Source organism: Pangasianodon hypophthalmus, chromosome 10 (genome assembly GCF_027358585.1).
Source record: "Pangasianodon hypophthalmus isolate fPanHyp1 chromosome 10, fPanHyp1.pri, whole genome shotgun sequence".
Classification (NCBI taxonomy): domain Eukaryota; kingdom Metazoa; phylum Chordata; class Actinopteri; order Siluriformes; family Pangasiidae; genus Pangasianodon; species Pangasianodon hypophthalmus.
Window position 1 is genome coordinate 15,634,951 of NC_069719.1, and position 13,795 is coordinate 15,648,745.

The following is a 13,795-nucleotide window of genomic DNA, read 5'->3' on the forward strand; positions in this document are numbered from 1 at the left end:
AATAATTTCTCAAGTATTAGGGGGAAAAGCCCAAGATTGAATTAAGAGTACTGGCCCTGCGTTATCCTGCGTACTAGCCTCAGGGTCCAAATGTAGTGGAGGACATTATGCAAAATCTCTGTCTCTCTCTCTGCCTCTCTCTGTCACTCATTCACTGTTATTCACATGCTTTCTCATCAGTCCTCCCCCTACAGTTTGCAATTTTACTAGTACCATATAACATTTTTTCTTTCTCCTATTGCTGTGATTCACCTCATTTCTACATTATTAACACTAAATTAATATCAGCTCATTAATCTTTTTAATTCAGAACAGAGAACAGGCTGAGTTTCAGATTGGTCCCATGCTGTCTAAACATTAGTCATTTCCATCATCACCATCTCTCTCTCTCTCTCTCTCTCTCTCTCTCTCTCTTTTGCAGTGTAAAATGCTCCTGCGAATAGTAATCCATGGCTTGTATTTATTTGGCAGCCTGGGAAAACCCTTCACATGGTCTTTCTACTACATGAAGTTCTGAAAACTACATATTCCTAAACAAAAATATGTTTCTCTTTTGCAAGTATCTGAACCATAAGTAAAGTTAGCATTTTAAAATCTTGAAGTGAAAACAGAGAATATTGTATATAAAGATTCCATGCCAGTCCCACTGAGAAATACCAATGCATCGATTATCTAAACTACTATTTATTCATTTAATTTGCATTTAAGTCAATACACAATAAGTAAAATATACAAATTATATTTTTATACTGTATATTAAACATTTTATCAAAGAATTATGAGTTTATGTTTAATCACTTTGTTAAATATTTAATCAATTTGGAAATGCTTAATCACTTTGATCATCAGCATCATCCACTTCTGTCTTTCTAGTCTTATCACCTGAAGTAAATGTCACTCACAGCATTTAAACTGTATGTCGACTTGTCTTCTGTATAGAGTGTGTGAGTGCTCTTTCCTGTTTTGATGATGTGACTGTGCAGAAGCATTGCAGACATTTTGACAGCTGCTATCTGTGCAACTGAATTGATTAGGCTTATGTCAGTTTCTTACCCCATGTATCTGTCACAAATTCACTGTTTGAGAAGGTACTAGACATCTTTATATACACTGACTGTATTTATCACTGCATGTGTCACTGCACTGGTTCCTTACTGGTTCCTCCAACATAATCTTTGTGGAAGGTCTAGGCAAGATTATAAAGTAAATACAAACATTTCCACATCATTATGATTTCTTAAAGTTGATGGGTTAATGTATTTTATAGGCAGAAAAAAACAATTTTTTTCAAAACTTGATTTTTTTCATCAGCCACAGCAACATCTGACACGTTTTCCCAGACCACAACACATTTTATTTCTCCACTCTCCATTCTCACACTCTCTCCCTTCTTGAACTGAAAATAAGCACATAGTTGATAGTTGCAGAATTTACTGTAATGAATGCTGACTGTTCTTAACTTTTACAACTAACAATCAATTAGTAATTAGCCACAAACAGCAATATTTTTTCACCTCTGTGGTGCAACTTGACACTGAACCCTTTATTTGGGATGCTAATTAGTTGAGGTCTGGGTGGTCCTATCCCAGGCAATGTTTTGTCATGGACATGGCCTTAAGACTCTAGTCCTGAGGTCTGAAGGTGTGATCAGGGGCCCATGAGAGCAGTTAGCCTATACTACTAGCTGATAGCTTTGAATGGAGGGAAGATCTGATGTCAGTAAATATTAGCTCTGTGCATGTGTGTTTTCCTCATTCATTGACAAGTCAAGCTGATTGCATATTCAGAGACAGATGTTGCTGTGGTCCTGTTGATGCTGAGAGAGAGGAGAGGAGAGCAGCAGGGCTGGGGGTGGGCTGCTGCTGGCAAAGGGGAAGGTAATTGGCCCCCAGGCGATGATGGCAACAGAGAGAGAGAGAGAGAGATAGTGTAGCACTTTTCTCCCCCTCCATTCCCTCTCGCCTCCTCTCATGTCTTGTTCTGTGCAGATCTGATAAAGATAAACACACAGCAAATGTGTGAGCTGATGAGGGAGGCTCAGGGCAAACAGAGGTAACATGATGAGGCTGTGATCTGCCTGTGTATGTGTGTTTCTCTCTCTCTCTCTCTCTCTCTCTCTCTCTCTTTTTCTGTGTGTGTGTGTGTCAGGCGGCGCTGACCTAAAGATCTCTCTCTCTCTGACTGTCCTGTTCTCTCTCTCTCTCTCTCTCTCTCTCGCTCTCCCTCTCTTTCATCCTGTCATACTTTACTATCTTCTGTATTTATTGTAATTTCATTTGAATATTAAGTGGTCCTTTAAAATGCCAGAAGCAAAAATCATGAGACTAATTATGGGATGTTGTACATCCCATAATGCCGCAGACCATTTGCTTTGAAAAGTGCTTGTATCAAGAATGATAACTAGGAAAAAAATCCAGAAACCATGGAATGATGGGTGTTGTTTTCCTTTAAAAGAAAAAGAGAAGAAAGCAAGGTAAACCAAAGAGGGCGGCTTTGCAGGCTGATTAAACTGACCATGATAGTGACAGCTACAGATTCACTTTAGATTCACATATGCCACAATATCATGATTGAAGTTTTGTATACATAAATCCATAACACAGTCATGTATTCACATAACCTTGTGTGAAACAAACACCTGAAATATGCATAAAACATGCTTGTGTCATTTTAACTCATGACCATCTGAGTTTTATCACAGAAGATGTACATAGAAATTTTATTACAGACACCAACCTGACAGACTAATACAACAAAGTAACTTTTTAATTTTTTAGGTTTATGATGTGAACTACTATGTAATAGGTTTTTATGAACCACATTTAAAATGGTTGGGAAAAAAACAGGCATTTAAAAAAGTGGTGAACACATATCCAAAGCGTCATCTTGCAAAACTTATGCTTGAAAGTCTTTGAAGTGGAACTCACTTAACCAGTTTATTGATCTTTTCACTGCAGCCTCTTTGGAAATTCAAAATATTTTTTAAATTTAGCCATATTTATTATCTCATTAATGGGATGTATTCTGGCATACAAAGACATATATTCAGACATTTATAGAAGTTAAGAAACAGGGACTGGTTATAGTGGCGAGCTGAAAGACTGTCTCCGCTTGATTTCATGTGTTTGGATGTGAGCGAGAGCCAGTCAGGGATGGGCTTTTGTTAATGTAGTATATCTGTGTGTATGTGTGTGTGTGTGTGTGTGTGTGTGTGTGTGTATCGGCAAGCTTTGAAAGGCAAGCCCGCTGGCTGAATGCTGTGCAGAGCTTGAGTGAGACATGCACAATCAGTTCCACTCTTTAAATCTCTCTGAAGCATATCAAACACCACAGAGCTGCCTTCATCAGTTAGTGGGCTGTGATAGGTTACACAGCTTCAGCAAAATCAGCCCATAATCAATGAGAAATAAATAGAGACACTTTTTTATTTTTACCTATCCTTCTTTTTCATAGTTCCTCATGATATTCATTAAAAATAAATCCTCTGAGAACCTGTGTTCATGTTTCCATTTTTGTTCTTTCTCTTCTTCCCTTTCCTATGAAGTATTCTGTGAAGTCTCTGTCTTTCTAAATAGATTGTCTTCTGTCACAAACTTCTACATTAAGAATATGGTAATTACAAAAAATGCCAAAAGTTTGAAGAAAAAAGCACATAATGCCACAGACCATTTGCCACAGACCAGTTGCTTTGGTAGTTATCATTCTTGATACATCACCTCTACATCTAATTTCCTTCCAGTGAAGAGAAGGAGCTGAAACTTTAACATCTACCTCAAGTGAAATGATCCACTGAACATACTGGACATTGTCTACAGTGTCTACACAAAAGTTAACTTTGCAGTATGTGCACATTCAGAAAGTCACATTTGACAGGTAAAGGCTTGGTCTTACACTAATATGGCCTAATTTCAGTGCACAGGGCATTGTTTTATGTCTGGACATTATTACATGTCGAATATCCATCCATCCAATTTCTGTACCACTTATCCTACACAGGGTTGTGGGGATCCTATCCCAGGGGACTCAGGGCTCAAGGCAGGGTACACCTCGGACGGGGTGCCAATCCATCACAGGGCACAATTGCACACACACACAACAGACAATTTAGAGATGCCAATCAGCTTACAACACGTCTTCATTCATCAAATCTTTGGACTGTGAGACGAAACCGGAGTACTTGGAGGAAACCCTCGAAGCATGGGGAGAGCATGCAAACTTGACACAGAGGGTGGAGGCGGGAATCAACTCAATCGGATTGAGATTTGGGGAATTTGGAGGCCAATTCAACACCTTGAACTCTTTGTCATGTTTCTCAAACCATCCTGAACAATTTTTGCAGTGTGGCAGGGTGCATTATCCTGCTGAAAGAGGCCACTAACATTAGGGAATAGCATTGCCATAAAGGGGTGTACTTGGTCTGCAACAATGTTAAGGAGCAGAACATTGCCCAGAGCATCACACTGCCTCGACCGGCTTGCCTTCTTCCCATAGTGCATCCTGGTGCCATCTCTTTCCCATGTAAGTGACGCATGTAAGTCATCCACACGATCCACACGATTTCCCATGTAAGTCATCCACACGATGCAAAAGAATACATGATTCAAGGCCACCTTCTTCCATTGCTCCATGCACCAGTTCTGATGCTCATGTGGCCACTGTAGCTGCTTTTGGTTGTGTTACACAGTCCCTTACGCGGCAAGCTGCAATGCATTGTGTGTTCTGACATCTTTCTATCATAGCCAACATTAACTTTTTCAGCAATTTGTGCTACAGTAGCTCTTCTGTGGGATCGGACCAGACGGGCACTTGCTGCCTAATATATCCCACCCCTTGAAGGGGGCCACTGTAATGAGATAATCAATATTATTCACTTCACCTGTCAGTGGTTTTAATGTAATGGCTGATAGGTGTATATTGATCATAAATTTGTTTCAAACTTTCACTTTATCTCAAGGGATTACAATGAGTTCACAAGGAGGATGCTTTCAGTTTTTGAAATTCAGTTTTATCACCAGTGCTACTCTTCATTCTTCAAGTTACTAAAATGCTAAAATGTCAAAAGTTTGTAAAAAAGATAAAACACATATCTTATTTTTAACTTTCCTGACATTATGAAGATATAATATTACAATCATGCACCTGTATTTATGCATGAGTTGTGTTAAAACGTGGTACCACACAGTCACTAAGTTGCTAAACTGAAATGACTTAGCAGGAGTTCACTGCCTGTTGTCAGTCAGCTGTGAGCGAGATTTATCAGCAATTTCATGAGCATAATGTTTTATAATAATTATCAAAATGATGTTACATTGAAAATATAAAAACATTATATTATATTATATTATATTATAGTATAGTATAGTATAGTATAGTATAGTATAGTATATTATATTATATTACAGGGTGTCCCAAAAGTCTCCATACATAGGGGAAATGAATACTTAATACTTAATAGCAAAATATAACTTTATTTACAAAATATCCTCTACATATTTGCCATTTCTTTGTAAACACACATAATCATCTCTCCCACTCATGATGAACTCGTGTTAACACATCTGGTGTCATGCATGTAATTGCATGTTCCTGATCCAGCCATAAGAATGATTTCAAAATGTTCTTCTTTTGTCAAAGGCATTCTTAAAGGCTATCAGATAACATATATATAATATAAACTAAGTATGAAAAATTTTGGAAGACATTTTGCTAAAAAGTGTTAATTTTCCCTATGTATGGAGACTTTTGGGACACGATGTACAACGAGAAACCCACACTAATGAACCGCAGTCCTCAGGGTTTATTTCCTAAACTTAATAAAAAGAAAAAGTGATAAATTATGCAAGCTCACAAACTGAGCAGCTATGGGTTAAACTTCTGTGAGCTTTTTACTAAAATACATAGAATAAAGTTTCCAGCTATGTGTGTAGGATATGTACATTTTATTTTATTTTTTTTACTTTTGTTAGTTTATTTTTTTATAGGAGGTAATATTCTTATAGAAGGTGATAGTCTTATAGAAGGTGATAGTCATGGTGTCTTCCTGTCTAGAGTGTGTGGGAGAATACCTAAAAATATTTGATTGTAATTTCAAGGTTTTTAGTCTAGCATACTGTTTTCTGACAAGTTACATATGTGTTTCTTGCACATGATAGTCACAAGAGATCACCATATTTGAATTTTGGAGAAATCCCTTCAGAACAAAGGCATCACTGACAGGAGGAATGTGCCAGGCCACCATGACTTGCTGCCACCTCCTCTCTCACCTCCTGCACTGAACCTAACCAAGTGATTAGTTGAGGATTAAAATATTTGCTGTGCAAATACTTGCTTTGGCCGTCTGAATCAACTCCAAAATGTAGTTCAAAGACACTCGTTGAACTCAAGTTAAATAGCTAAACACAATCTTTTGACCCTCCCAGACTGCCACACAGCTTAACTTCTTCTAATGACTTACCTATAGACACTGTTACACAATCAACACACATGACTGGGGCTAATTTGATATTGGGTTGTTTAAAACATATAATGAAGCTGAGAAAACATTTTAAATGTGCTTATAGTGTAATATGAGTAAGTGTGTTTAGCTGCTCCATGTTGTTCAGGATTAGTGGAATTAAGGTCTTCATTGGCAGAATCCTTCAAAAACACCAATGAATCAATGAACCACACCAAAAATCAAATATTGTAGTTTAAAAGTACAAGCATTGATAAGGTCAGAGATGTTTCTTCATACTTATGGAAAATGTAATCCAGTCCGCTGTTCAAAGCAAATCTTTTTATAAGGACACAAAGGTGTGTTGCTTTAAACCATTTTAAATTCTTTTTTAAATCTAAGTTGTCAAATCTGATATGAACAGAACGTAAAAGCAATAGTCATTAAATTAGTTAATAAAGTGGAACTTTTGGTTTATATAAACATATTAAGAAAGAAAACGAAAAAAAAAACCACCTGCCAAGTGCATTACGGCTTCATGGGTTGAAACAATGCTGACTGTACACACACCAAAGTGCACACTCTCCACAAGCTCAACCTCTGCTCGGAAAACAATGCAGCCTGCAAAGTGTTTTCTGCCAGCTCGTGCTATTCCATTATTAAAGGAGCCTAACCCCTGCTACTCTGGCCTCTTATATTATTTTTAACCTCCAACAGTCATTTGGCACCAACATGTCTTAATTTTGGCCCCCCTCCCCCACACACCTTTTCAGTAAGCTGCACTCTTGTGCATAAGGCAGGTTGTGGAAGTAAAGGTTTAATTACTTTCTGCTAAATTAATTTGAGAGAAGAATGAAGTGGCTGGCGGTGGGTCTACAGAACAAAAGATGGAGTGTGAGTGTTTGCTGTGTGTGGTGAGGCGTGGGGCATGCGCTCTGACTCACACAGGTTTCAATTAAAGGAGACCCCCCTCAGCAGTTCAGCCGGCGCAGGCTGCAAGCCCTAGCAAAGCCCTCCAGAGTATTAATGATGCCAGAATGGTACACATCAATCACTGTCAGTCTACAACCCGGCCGTACATTAACGTAACCTGCTGAGATGCAGATTGGTTTTGGTTTTAAGAATATGAAAGTTAGTGCTTTGTGTTGTACTTGATAAAAGCCTGTGTTAGTAAAACCATCATCAAGACTGGACTTGGGTTACTAACAGCGTGGTGTTTACATTTACCTTTACATTTATGTCTTTAAGCAGACACCCTTATCCAGAGCTACTTACAGAAGTCTCTATCAATAAATCCTCATATGGGTTCACTAGATCAGGGACTAAGAGTACTATCAGTCTAAAAACCCTGTTGGAGAGGTTAGTATTGTATGAAAACATTTTTTATATAACAACATGCTAAGTATTTCATGAGGTAGGCCTTTAGCTGTGGTCTTAAGTAGTCACGTCTAGCGCAAGAAGTGACTAGTTCGAAGCTATGATCGTAGAATGTTATATTTTTTAGATTTATTTTTTCAAATCCCTGTATGTTCACACCTTGAGCTTGAAGATACCTTGAAGAATGCCTCTATAATGAAACATTCGTAGGGGCCGCAGGGATAGAGGAATGCCATTTCTATGTGTTGCTAAGGAAAGTTAACTCTTGTATATGCGACCTTACACACACAGGTATATATTATTGAAGGAAAAGTTTTACTGGAGTTGGAGAACTTGAAGTGGTAACATCTAGGCCAGGATAAAATCAAGGTCCAGTTACAAAACATTCCTTGGTCCTGATAAGCAAGTAACATGACTGAATGATGTAAACAGTTACATTTTAATGATTAACTATTGCTGATTAATTTATGGCTATAAGTTCTATACATTTAACATCAACATTCTGACACAAGCATACATTGCAAGGCGATGTATCAAACCTTCACTCAGATACTCCATATGTACCAAACTACCCTCTACCACTATACTACAGTGGATATAAAGTCTACACACCCCTTTTAAAATGACAGGTGTTTGTAAAGTAAAGGAATGAAACTAAGATAAATCATGTCAGATCCCACCTTTAATAGGAAATTGCAAAGTATACAAATACAGTGAAAAACAAAAAACAAAAAAACATTTTAGGGAAAAAAGGAAAAATAAGAAGCTTACAATAACCTTACAATAAGAAAAGTTTATAATACAATAATAGTTGCATACATGTGTTCCCCCCTAAACTAATACTTTCTTGAAGTACCTTTTGATTTTATTACACCATTCAGTCTCTTTGGGTAAGAGTCTATCAGCATGGCACATCTTGACTTGGCAATATTTTCCCACTCTTTCTTGCAAAAACATTCTACATCCATCAAATTGTAAGGGCATCTCCTGTGCACAGCTCATTTCAGGTCACCCCACAGATTTTTCAATGAATTCAGGTCTGGACCGGACAGGCCATTCAGAAACATTGATCTTCTTTTGGTTAAGCCATTCCTTTGTTGATTTGGATGTATGCTTTGGGTCATTGTTGTGCTGAAATGGGAAATTCCTTTTCATCTTCAGCTTACTAGCAGACACCTGAAGGTTTTGCACTAAAATCGACTGGTATTTGTAGCTATTCATGATTCCCTCCACCTTGCTAAAAGCTCCAGTTCTGGCTGAAGAAAAGCAGCCCTAAAGCATGATGCTGCCACCACCATGCTTCACCATGGGTATGATGTTGTTTTGGTGATGTGCTTTTTTTTTTGCATCGAACTTACCTTTTGGAATTATGGAATTATTATACCATTTGGAATTGGTCTCATCAGACCATAACACATTTTATTTGAGCTTGGATGTTTTTTGTGAGAAAGGGCTTCCATCTAGCCACCCTACCCCATAGCCCAGACGTGAAGAATACAAGCGATTGTTGACACATGCAGAGAGTAATGAGTACTTGTCAGTAATGAGTTTCTGCAGTTCCTTTAATGTCTTGTCCTTCTGTAAATTTTGGAGGGACATCCTGTTCTTGGTGATGTCACTGTGGTACCTCATTTTCTTTAATTGTTGATGATGGCATTCACGGTGTTCCATGGTATATCTAATGTTTCAGAAATTTTTTATATCCCTCTCCTGATCGATCCTTTCGAAAAAGATACCACACATGCTTTTAAGCTCTTTGCAGACCATGGCTTCAGCAGTTGGATAAAATCAAGAAGTCAAGAAAATCCTACAGAAACAGCTGATCTTTATTTGGGGTTAATCAGGACAATTTCATTGATTACAGCTGTATGATAATTACTTTTGAACATGAGATTGAATGTGATTGGGTCGTTCTGAACACAGCCACATACCCAATTATAAAAGGGTGTGCACACTTCTGCAACCAAGTTATTGTAACTTTTTATTTTTTCCTATTTTTCCCTAAAATGTTTCTAATTGTGTTTTACTTAATTTTTATATGTTGTAATTTCACATTGAGGGTGGAAAATTGACATGATTTATCTTTCATTTCATTCGTTTCATTTTTTTACATCACAAAAACCTGCCAGTTTAACAGGGGTGTGTAGACTTCTTATAACCATTGTATTTGAATAAAATTGATATGTAATAAATAATTTTACCACCTTTTTTAACATACTGAGTATTGCCCACACTGTAAAAAAATCATTCTAGACTTTACAGTAGTTTACTGGCCACCTGAGTTACCAATAAAGTACTGTAAAATTTACAGCAATTTTTTAGAGTGCACTCTATATATATAATATATAAAGTTATGCTTCTCTGTCCATTTGTCTAAGTGTTCTTTTATTTTTGTCATCTTTTCATTGACGTTTTTTTTTTTTTTTTTCAAAGCCAAAGCCAGGGTTCTGTAACCCTGTCTCTGGTCTGATGAGCTGCCTTCAGCTAAATAAATTTACATAAATGCATGTGATTGGATGAATCATGACAGAGAATCTGCTACAGAAGCTGAGCTGGTTCATGTTTAAAACTATAGCCAGTTTTTATACAGTCAGTCTTTAATACAGCCAGTATTTCAAACTGTCTGGAACCACTTTTAGATGTTTTACAGTGAGTTGCATCATTCCACTGGTATGGAATGGTGTTCACTTTATACCTCTACTGGAATAAGTTTATACCTCATTCTTTTAATTGCCTTATTTGTTTAACTCACCAATTAATTTTGTGCAGCTTGTCTCAGTATGTTGATTACATATCATCTTGTTTTTAAACCAACAGCTAAAATTTATGAGAGCTATACCAAAAGGATATTGTATGTCAAAGTACAGGAAGTAGTAGCAACTCATTCATATATCAAAGACAAAACTTGAGTGTTGTTTTATTCTTCAATTCATTTTTTAAGAACATTTTTCCAAAAATATATTGAGCTTTAGGTTGAGGACTACTTGTAACATAACAGCTATTACTAGCATATTACATTATAATAACAATATAAAAACAGTATATAATCAGCTATTCCTCCCAGAAATATCTATTAAATAATTTAAACGTGAAATGGCCAAACTTTGTATGTTTTTAAAATTCTTTTTCAGCTAGCTGAGTATTTGGCTTTAAGATAAAAAGCTTCTGTATATTCACAGTCATCTGTCACAGAAGTATCTGCCAACTCGAAGAGTTTAGTGTAGGTGTGCAGAAATGGTGGAAAATTTGGACCGGGAGACACATATGAATACATGTCCATTATATCACCTTAGCCTACAAGATCTCAGCAGTGTCAGTGTGGTGGTGCATACTAACACAGTGCACACACGCACACACACACACACACACACATATATATATGATTGCTCCATTAATAATAATAATAATAATAATGATTGCTCCATTTTGATGCCCTGCCTAAAATCTGAAATAGTCCTTGAAACTAAAGTGAGATAGAGGGACAACAGAAGTGGAAAAAAAGAGTTTGTGTGTAGTGTGAGTGATTGTGGTGTGTGTGACTGTGGGTGGTATGAGGAGCAGCCTAGCTAATCTGCTGTGCTTCACTACACCCCAAACAAGGATTATACACCATGGCCAGGCCTCATGACCAGACACTGCTGTAACAAACACACACACATTCGCACATATGCAGGCGCGCATGCGCGTGCACACACACACACACACACACACACACACACACACAGGTTTTGCATCTGTCTAATCCACCTGAAATAAGGAGATAACCTGGGCATTGGTCAAAGGAATGAAAATATTTTACAGTTTAATTTAAAAAAAAAACTTCACAGAAATTAATAAATATATTCTCCTTCTACTCCTTAACATAAATTTGAAACAAGTATGTCCCATGCATTCTCTCATCTCCATTATTGTAAGTGTGTTGCACAATTAGGAAGTGACTTTTCAAAAGGGAAGAAAGCTGCTTCTGCTCCAACTCAAAGTGAAGGTGCAGGTCTGTGAGGGAAACAGAGCTGTGACTCCAGAAAGACTGAAATCCTCCCAGTCTGTGAGCTCTCTAAATATTCATGAGGATTTGGGGGGTATAAATATCAGAGGTGTTCACACTGCCACAACACTTCCTATCTGAACAGGAGAGAAAAATGACTTAATGGGCTTATTATGAGGCACATTACATCAGCAATGCCCAATTAAATATCTCTAAAAGAGGACTGGAGGAGGCTGCAGCTCTGGGGACAATCTTCAAACAGTCTTCTGGAAAAGTTACAGTATAAATAGGCAATCAAGGTCATTCTTTGAGCTTATGAGGATGTGGCTTATAGGCCATTGCTGCAAACGACATTTTGCCTCAAGGTCACTTGCAAGGGAATGCTACTTTTACTTCAGCATTATATTAGAAGTTAACCCATGTTTTCTCATTTAAATGATCCACTCCTTAATTCTTAGCATAATGATTCCTGAGTCATGAAACCAAGAAGACCAGTTGCATAAATTGTGTTGTAAGATTTAATCTTGTAGCAAGTTATGTGATGGGCACACATACAGGAATAACTATAACACAGTAATTGTTATACAGTAAAGCATAAACCATTCATTATAAAATGAATATATTACAATATTTCTGTAATATACACACTTTATTTAAGGGGATTGCTCATAGGGCTACATGACACCTTACGTGAAACCTTCATGACAACTGTATTTATAAAGTTTTCCTCCAATAAGCAGTAGCATAAAGACAAGTCAATTTTGATGCAGACATAACACCAGAGTCAAGAAATCTTTGTAGCGCAGTGTATTTCTGGTGTCTCAGAATCACAATGTGTTAATAATGTGATAATGTGTAATAATTGGAAAAAATAAAAATCATGACAATGTTTGCAACAAAAGTTTGCACTTGAAAAAACTTTCACTTAATTGCTCTGTATGCTGTGTTCTGTAGAAGCATATTTTAACCAAACCCACCTTTACCACTATGCTATTTAAATAAGATTGATACATTTGGGTCCATAAGTATTTGGACAATTTTTGTAATTTTGCCTCTGTAGACCACCACAATGGGATTGAAATGAAGCAATCAACATGTCATCGAGGTGTAGACTTTCAGTTTTAATTCAAGGGATTTAACCAAAATATTGCATTAAATGTTTAAGAATTATAGCCATTTTTACTTAGTCCTTCTATTTGGACGGACTCAAATGTAATTGGACAATTGACTGATAAGTAGTTTCATGGCCAGGTGTGGCCTGTTTCCTCCTTATTTCATGACAAATTAAGGAGATAAAAGGTCTGGAGTTGAATCCAAGCCTGGCAAAGCATCTCAAGGGAGAAAACTTAGCATTTGGTGATATCCATGGGTTCCAGACTTCAGGCAGTCACTGACTGCAAAGGATTTGCTTCCAAATATTAAAAATAATCCTTATATTTACAATTATGTTAGTTTGTCCAATTAATTGCATGAGTGCAGTACCATCTTTCAACTGTAAATCTGTATAATCTCTCACAACTCGTAGAAGATACTACAGTTAAGATCAGGGCTGGGGTGGGATTTAATGTAATTTTTCCTAGAACTTTATTCATATGATACCCAACAAAATGATTCTCATTCACTGAAGTTCCTTTCAATTCTTTGTGAAATGGGTTTGAGAAATGGAAATCAATGGAAACTTTTTTTCGCCCACTTTGTAGCTCCAACACACAGAGGTTGAAAGCAAGGTAATTCTAAGTTCTGACTTCTCACTTCAGAGTTAAGTTGAACACAGCATAACTCTTTTATGGACTTGCAGGAAACATCTAAAGCAGGTCATATGATCAAGTTAGTGAGAATAGAGGCATGATTGGTGGGGTGCATATAAAGGTAGGCCAATAGTGGTTGTGAAAGCAAACTCATGCTCTATCAGCCCCTGAAGGCATTCTGTATGTTGTGTTGAATTTGACAAGGGCAGGCATGAGAGAGATGGGAGCAGAGATGTGGAACAGTGATCTCAC